The sequence below is a fragment of the Sphaeramia orbicularis genome, chromosome 22, assembly GCF_902148855.1.
Source record: "Sphaeramia orbicularis chromosome 22, fSphaOr1.1, whole genome shotgun sequence".
In the NCBI taxonomy this organism is placed as follows: domain Eukaryota; kingdom Metazoa; phylum Chordata; class Actinopteri; order Kurtiformes; family Apogonidae; genus Sphaeramia; species Sphaeramia orbicularis.
Genome location: NC_043978.1, coordinates 2,735,861 through 2,742,371, shown reverse-complemented (window position 1 = coordinate 2,742,371; position 6,511 = coordinate 2,735,861). Strand labels below are relative to the sequence as shown.

Below are 6,511 nucleotides of genomic sequence, written 5' to 3'. Positions count from 1 at the left end.
TTCTATCTCCTCAGTCTGACTGTCAGAAGCCAAAGAGGCTCCACTGGGTGGAGCCACTGGCTCTGCTCCAGAGGAGTCTGCACTGGGGGGGACCACTGACTCCACCTCAGATGGTTGCGGGGTGACAATAATGTCACTGGGGGGGCCCTGGACACATCTCCAGCAGGATTTCTGCTGGGTGGAATCTCGGTGCTGCTTCCAGACGGTGGTGGAACAATGGTGTCATGCTCCGCCTCCTCTATCGGGTGCGTAGTAGCTGCTGGTCTGGACCGGCTCCGTGAATCCATCTTGGGGAGGTGAAGGCGGGCTGAGGAGTCGTCTTTTCTTCAAACGACGTCTTCCTCGTCTCGACACAGTCCAAGGCGCCTCGTCTGCCGGTGAGTCTTCAGCATCGTTGGTCACAGCCTCCATTTGAATGTCTATGGGTGTGGCAGTGTGTGTGTCGGGCATTTTGTCCTCACCTGCCTCCACTTGTTTCTGATTAGCCGTATAGTGCGTCACTTCTTTCACGATTTCCTCAAGGTCCCTCAGTTCAAAAATATCGTTGTGTGTATCACTGTTGTGTGCTGAGGCCTCACCCTCCGTGCTCCTCCGGTCCTTCCTGCCGACGTCCTCATGGAAAGCAACACCATGCTTCACAGCTGCAGCATTTGGTCTGGGCCTGAGGCAATCTCTTGCCAGGTGTGTCTCTGAACCACAGGTCACATTTCTTCACTTCTACATAGTCTTTCATCGAATGTCCCAACGGCCGCAGTTGTGGCAGTGAATCTCCTTCCAATTATCTGCTACATGTTCAACAGTGTTACACTTCCGACAGTACATTGGTTGAGTGGCATAGATATTCGCGGTCCGTTCCAATGTTAACCGTCACTGGTGGTGCACGTAGCCGTCGTAGCCATTTGGGTCTTCATTTAATAAAACCTGAAATTGTTTCTTGCCTGTCGCCTGTTGCCTAGCGCATCTTTAATGTCTCTTTCTCCGGGCAAAACTTTAACGTATCTGTTTAGAAAGTATCTCAGTGTCTCTTCAGTAACCCAAGGGTTATACATGTGGATTGTTATGATAACGAAAGTTTTTTCTACATCTAGACATGTGATAAAATGTATTAGTTAAAACATGATTCATATTACATTTCTATGCTTCTATATTATGCTTTTACATTATTGATCTGCTGCACATGCACATGACTGCGGTACGCCCTCCTGTCAGTACTTTTTCACTTGGGTACAGAAAGGAGCAAACAACTCCTAATTTAGTAACGTGAACTTATCAGGGGTCAGCAGAACAAGAGTGTCAGCAAATGTCACCAGACAGCAAAACTGGATTTAATCAGATATGATATAAGTGAAAAAAACCCTAGACACGAGAAGAGGAATTACTGGTGGGAACGGTGTCACAATATAACTTGCTGTGTTTCCACATGTATTCAGACCCTCGCTTGGCTGCTTATCAGGTGGAGTGCGTTCCACTAAGCTTGGGTCTCCAAGGATCTTTGTTCAATAAACGAGTGTGTTTACTAGAAGAACGGCTTTTTCTTAAATCTCTTTGAATTTCATCAACGGACTCGGGGGAAGACAAGGGTGTCTTCGACAGACATCACACTAAAGGCATTCAGTCTCGGGTCCTCAGACTGAACTGCCAGGCCACATACCTCCTCCATTTGTCCACTGCTGTGAAAAGTCACATCATAGTAACGGGTAACAGAGTTTTGCTGCAAGCAAAGTATCTCCTCTCGTTTGATCTTCAGGCTTTCGAGGACGACACATCCAAAGTAAACCTTCTCTGGAAAAGCTGCTTCTTTGTCCTTGATCTCAACGTGTTTTTTTTAAACCAGCTGGATCTCCCACCGACACAGCCAACATCCTGTTCCCACTTAATCTTAACCCAAAGGCAGAGAAGCGATGCAGAGAGGAGGTCGACAAGAGCGGCCCATTCTCCCTGTTGTAATTCTCCATCACGGGTTAATGGAGTGTAACCCGAGCCAACGGACACATACTTATGGAGCACTCGCAATACAGTCAAACATGAAAACAAAGGTACGCTACAAGTGTCCATTTCTTATAGATAATTAATAAAACCACCAAAGACACTTCATGGCATTTCTAGTCATGTGACTTGCTACTGTCTAAATCAGCGACATCTGCCATCTTAAGCTTAAACCTAGCCAAAGCTTTTTCCTTCCAGTCACCCTGTATACATACATGTACTTTGTTCCAAAAGCAACAACATACACTGGCTAAGGAGACGCACAACTCCAGGTTCCAAGCGGCATCTCGGTGGAACTCAGAGCGCCGTCCACTCTCTTGAATAAAAAAAAAAGTAAACTTTGTTCTCTGCCGCGCCCTCCCCCTGTCTGAGCCTGAACTCATCCTTCAAGGGGCACTGACCAAAGCAACACAATAATCACTATAGGTTAACTCGGCATGACGATAAGGACGTGCTTTAAAAAAGAGACATACAGCTAGCGAACCTGCGGGGCAGAACTCAAAAGGTTTTCCACAAAAACTGAAATGAAAGCTATTTCATTATATGTTAATGATGACATGAATTGCCCGATTTCAGAACTGTTGACTTGTTCCATTCTGTAGCAAGGACAGAGCGACTACTCATTCTCACAGGACCTTGGTCAAGCACCAGCATTACCGCAATACTTTGTCCACAGCTCCTTTTCTTCCCTTGGTGTCAAGGCTCAGTGTGTACCTGTTTTTTTCCTCTTTAAACATATTATCAGGGTAGAGCACAAACGCAGTCCCCCACTACCAGAAATTATGCAGTCAAGATTCCCACATTTGGGGAGTTCGCAGGGGTCAGCACAACCCCAATGCAATGGTTGAGCCTCGCCCTGGGCAAACCACCTTCCTGACTGTGATGTTTCCCCTGCCAGGTAAGTATGATGCACAAGTGTGCCACAAAAGGGAGTGTTTTACAGACAGGCCCAGCTGACCTATGGTGGCCATCATCCACACGGCACCCAAAGCACAGTCTAAAAGCGCCATCAGTGACATTTTTACCTCCAACAGGTGACCAGCCACATGAGAAATCTGTGAGCAATTTCCATTTGGGGGACAAACATGCACCAAGGAATTCGCACACAAGGCTTTTCTCCTCCTCCTCCTCCTCCTCCTCCTCCTCCTCCTCCCACACTGACTGTCGACAATTGTGCCTTCTGATTGGTCCAGGGCCCTGATAAAAAGAGGTGTGGTTTTCCAGACCCTTACTTGTCTTGAAACTACCGAGTGAAATCTTACCTAGCCATGGGCGGGCATTTAGATATCCCAGCGGAAACTGGTGTTTAAGCCTAATCAAAAGGGATCATCCTGTTTGAGCCACCACCCTGTGGGGTGCCATTTGGGGCTGAGAAAACCCACACTGGTAAATCTCAGCCCAGGCAAAGTGAAACAGAGGGGCGCAATGTGTCAGAGACCCTCTTCCACTGTTTGTGGGTGAATGGCAGTGGTCTAACCAAAGCCCTTTCCAAGGAGACACGCATGCTTCACTCATGCTTACATCTAACAAGGGCAACAGCTGGCTCTTGCCATTTGACATGCGGAGAGAAAGGGTTGCACGGTTCCAGGAAGTACTGCAAAACCAGGTTGATGCATGGAGTGGGTGGAGGAAGCCCCTATTCCAGCTCCCTGTTGCAAAAATCAATTTAATATATGGTCCTCGGGTAGGGGATGTATCAGAGATAAAACTGTTAAGAACAGATTTTTTTTTTTTTTTTTAAGAAATTTTATTTGATAAAAGTGTATTACAGAAATAATACATAAAACGAAAGAAAAACATCCCAATAAGGGCATGTGTTGGATACAAAACTAAACCAAACACATCCAAATAAACAGGTGCTCTAACAAAACTAAAATGCTGTGTCTTTTCTTAGTGGATATCTACATTTTTAAAGACAGAACAAAGAATGAATAAATGAAGTACAATACATGAATTGGTTCAGAAACATAAATTCAACCTCATGGCATCGTCGGAGGCTCTGGGAATATTATTTTCCATCTGTCTTTGATTGTATCCCATCCCCACCTTTGTATGTTTGTCTAAACATATCTTAATGTCCAGTTCAATCCATTTTACAATTCCATATTCAGTCCATTTGTAAGATTCCTTCATGATTGATTGTCTGGCGTTCCACAGTTTTGCTTTTGTGAGGGAGATCAATGTTATTAAAGGAAAAAGATGATTCTTCTGTAACGTCTTCATATTAAAATAAACCACTGTGTCATAATTCAGAGTCTTCAAACATTCCAAAGGCTGTTTCAATAAAGCCCACACATTTAATGCCAAGTTTTATTCCCATAAAACATGACATATGGTCTCTTCAATAGAACACCTTTCTCTGGGACATTATTTGTTCAAACTAATATTGTGTGCATATAGAATAGATCTGACTAGAAGTTTTCTGTGTAAAACTAACCAGTTCAGATTTTTCAGCCTGTTGTCCAGTCCTTTGGCCTGAGCTCTTATCCATCTATCAGGAGGTATTCTGAAATCTGGTGGACTCAGTTGTTCCGCCAAGGTTTCATACAGCAACTGATGTTTTATAACCATTTCAAATTTTTTACATTCAAGCCATTTTTTGGACAAAGACACAACATATTGGAAATGTTTTGGAATTATTTCTGCCTTTGCAGTTCTATTATCCCATTTAGTTAAAAACATGAAAGGGATAGTGAGCCAGAATTTCAAAAGGACTTGACATTTATGAGTATAGGTTGTGGGCAACAACAAACAGATTTCAGAAAAGAATAACACATCCAGTTTCTAAGGAATATTAATAAGATCTCTCCCTCCGTCTTCTATGCATTGATACACTCTGTCACGTTTTATGTATTCATAACCTCCCCAAAAGAAATTAAAGATCTGTTTCACGAGCAGTTTTCTGATGGAAAAAGGCATCGGAAATACATTTGCTAAATGTAACAAGGTTGGCAAGATGTCTGATTCAACAACTAAAGCTTTACCAACACAAGACAGGTGTCTATTCTTCCAAGGACCAAGTTTTTTTTATCAACCAAGTTTAAATTTTGTTCCAATTCCAAAAACTATCTCCCTCAGGGTGACCACAAGTGACACCCAGTACATTCTTGTGCCCCTGACATAAAGTATACTCACCTACAGGGTCTGTTCTCCAATGCCATTCCCCCAGAAATTTGTATGTTTTATTCTTATTAATTTTTAAACCTGAAGCACAGGAAAAATTTTCAAGGGTTTTAAGAACCTCTTGTGCACTATTATCGTCTGCTAAGTAAAGTATTATATCATCTGCATATTGTGATATATTTAAAATTTCACCTCCTGGCAGTTTTAAGCCTCGTATGTTATTGCTAGCTCTAATTGAACGGGCTAATGGTTCTATGTACAGAACATACAATAACGCGGACAGTGGGCATCCCTGACGTAGCCCTCTTGTTTGTTTAATCGGTCGACTGAGGTTTCCATTGACGTTCACACGACATCTTAAATTATTATACAAAATAAACATCCAATGTAAAAATTGTCATCCAAACCCAAAAGCATGTAAAGTTCTCATGAGAAAGGAGTGGTTAACTCTGTCAAAAGCTTTTTCGCGGTCTAAGCTGATGCAGATAGCTGATAAATGTCTGTCTTTTAAATATGCCAGAACATCCCTGTGTAACTGAATATTCCAGGATATTTTCCTTCCTTTCACTGTACTTGTTTGATCTATCCCTACAATGTGAGGCATGGCGGTAGCCAGCTGGTTGGTCATGGTTTTACTGCGTTCATGCTCTTCCCTCATTATTTGCAGAATAAAAGCTTGTACTCAACAATTACATTAACCTAAAAGTTGTGTAGTACCATAATATACACAAGACTTAAAGTAATGTTAATTGTCCCTGGTTTCAATTAGCTTAGTTCTCCACTAGAGGGCACCACAGCTTCATTGACTATAGTGGAGTTGATTCATAGTACAGAAGGGATTTATTGTTTCTTTGAAGGGAGCTGGATCTGAAGGAGCCGTTCAAAGACTGGCTCATTGTTTTATTTAATTTTTAGAAGTCAATCAGGGGTCACTGGTTTACAATCACTGATGGTAGTTATAAGATCAGATCTGGATCAGAATCATTCAAACTTACACATCCCACCCATTTATTCTCTATTGGTGGGAATTATTTTAAATTATTGGTTCTAATTTCATTTGGTTTGTGTTTTCATTGTACACATTCCATAAGGTGGTGCTGTATCCACATGCTTTGACAGTCACGCCACTATTTTGAATTTTCCCTCACCTAAAAAACTTTGTGGCACAACAAATACTACGCAGGCTACAGATAATGTCCATGCAAAAAAACTTTACTGTCAAATTTTCCACACAAGAACATCTTAACAATACAGAAAAAAGAAGTAAAGTAAATCAATCCCTAACCTCAGTACCTGGTCCAGAGGGTCTCTGTTTGGTCCCTTTAGTCGGCCCCCAAGCCCAGATAAAGGAGGAAGGTTGGAACAGGGACATTAAACTAAACTAGAATGGTCAGAGTAGGTC

The 6,511-nt window shown here is 42.5% G+C and overlaps 2 non-coding genes across 2 annotated transcripts; both read right to left on the bottom strand.

The window, feature by feature from the left end:
• Window positions 1-2,728: 2,728 nt before the first annotated feature.
• Window positions 2,729-2,892, bottom strand: LOC115414429 (U1 spliceosomal RNA). Its single transcript, XR_003934637.1, has one exon. It is a non-coding gene; the product is annotated as a U1 spliceosomal RNA (small nuclear RNA).
• Window positions 2,893-3,555: 663 nt separating this feature from the next.
• On the bottom strand, window positions 3,556-3,737 carry LOC115414459 (U2 spliceosomal RNA). The gene has a single exon (XR_003934658.1). It is a non-coding gene; the product is annotated as a U2 spliceosomal RNA (small nuclear RNA).
• Window positions 3,738-6,511: the final 2,774 nt, after the last annotated feature.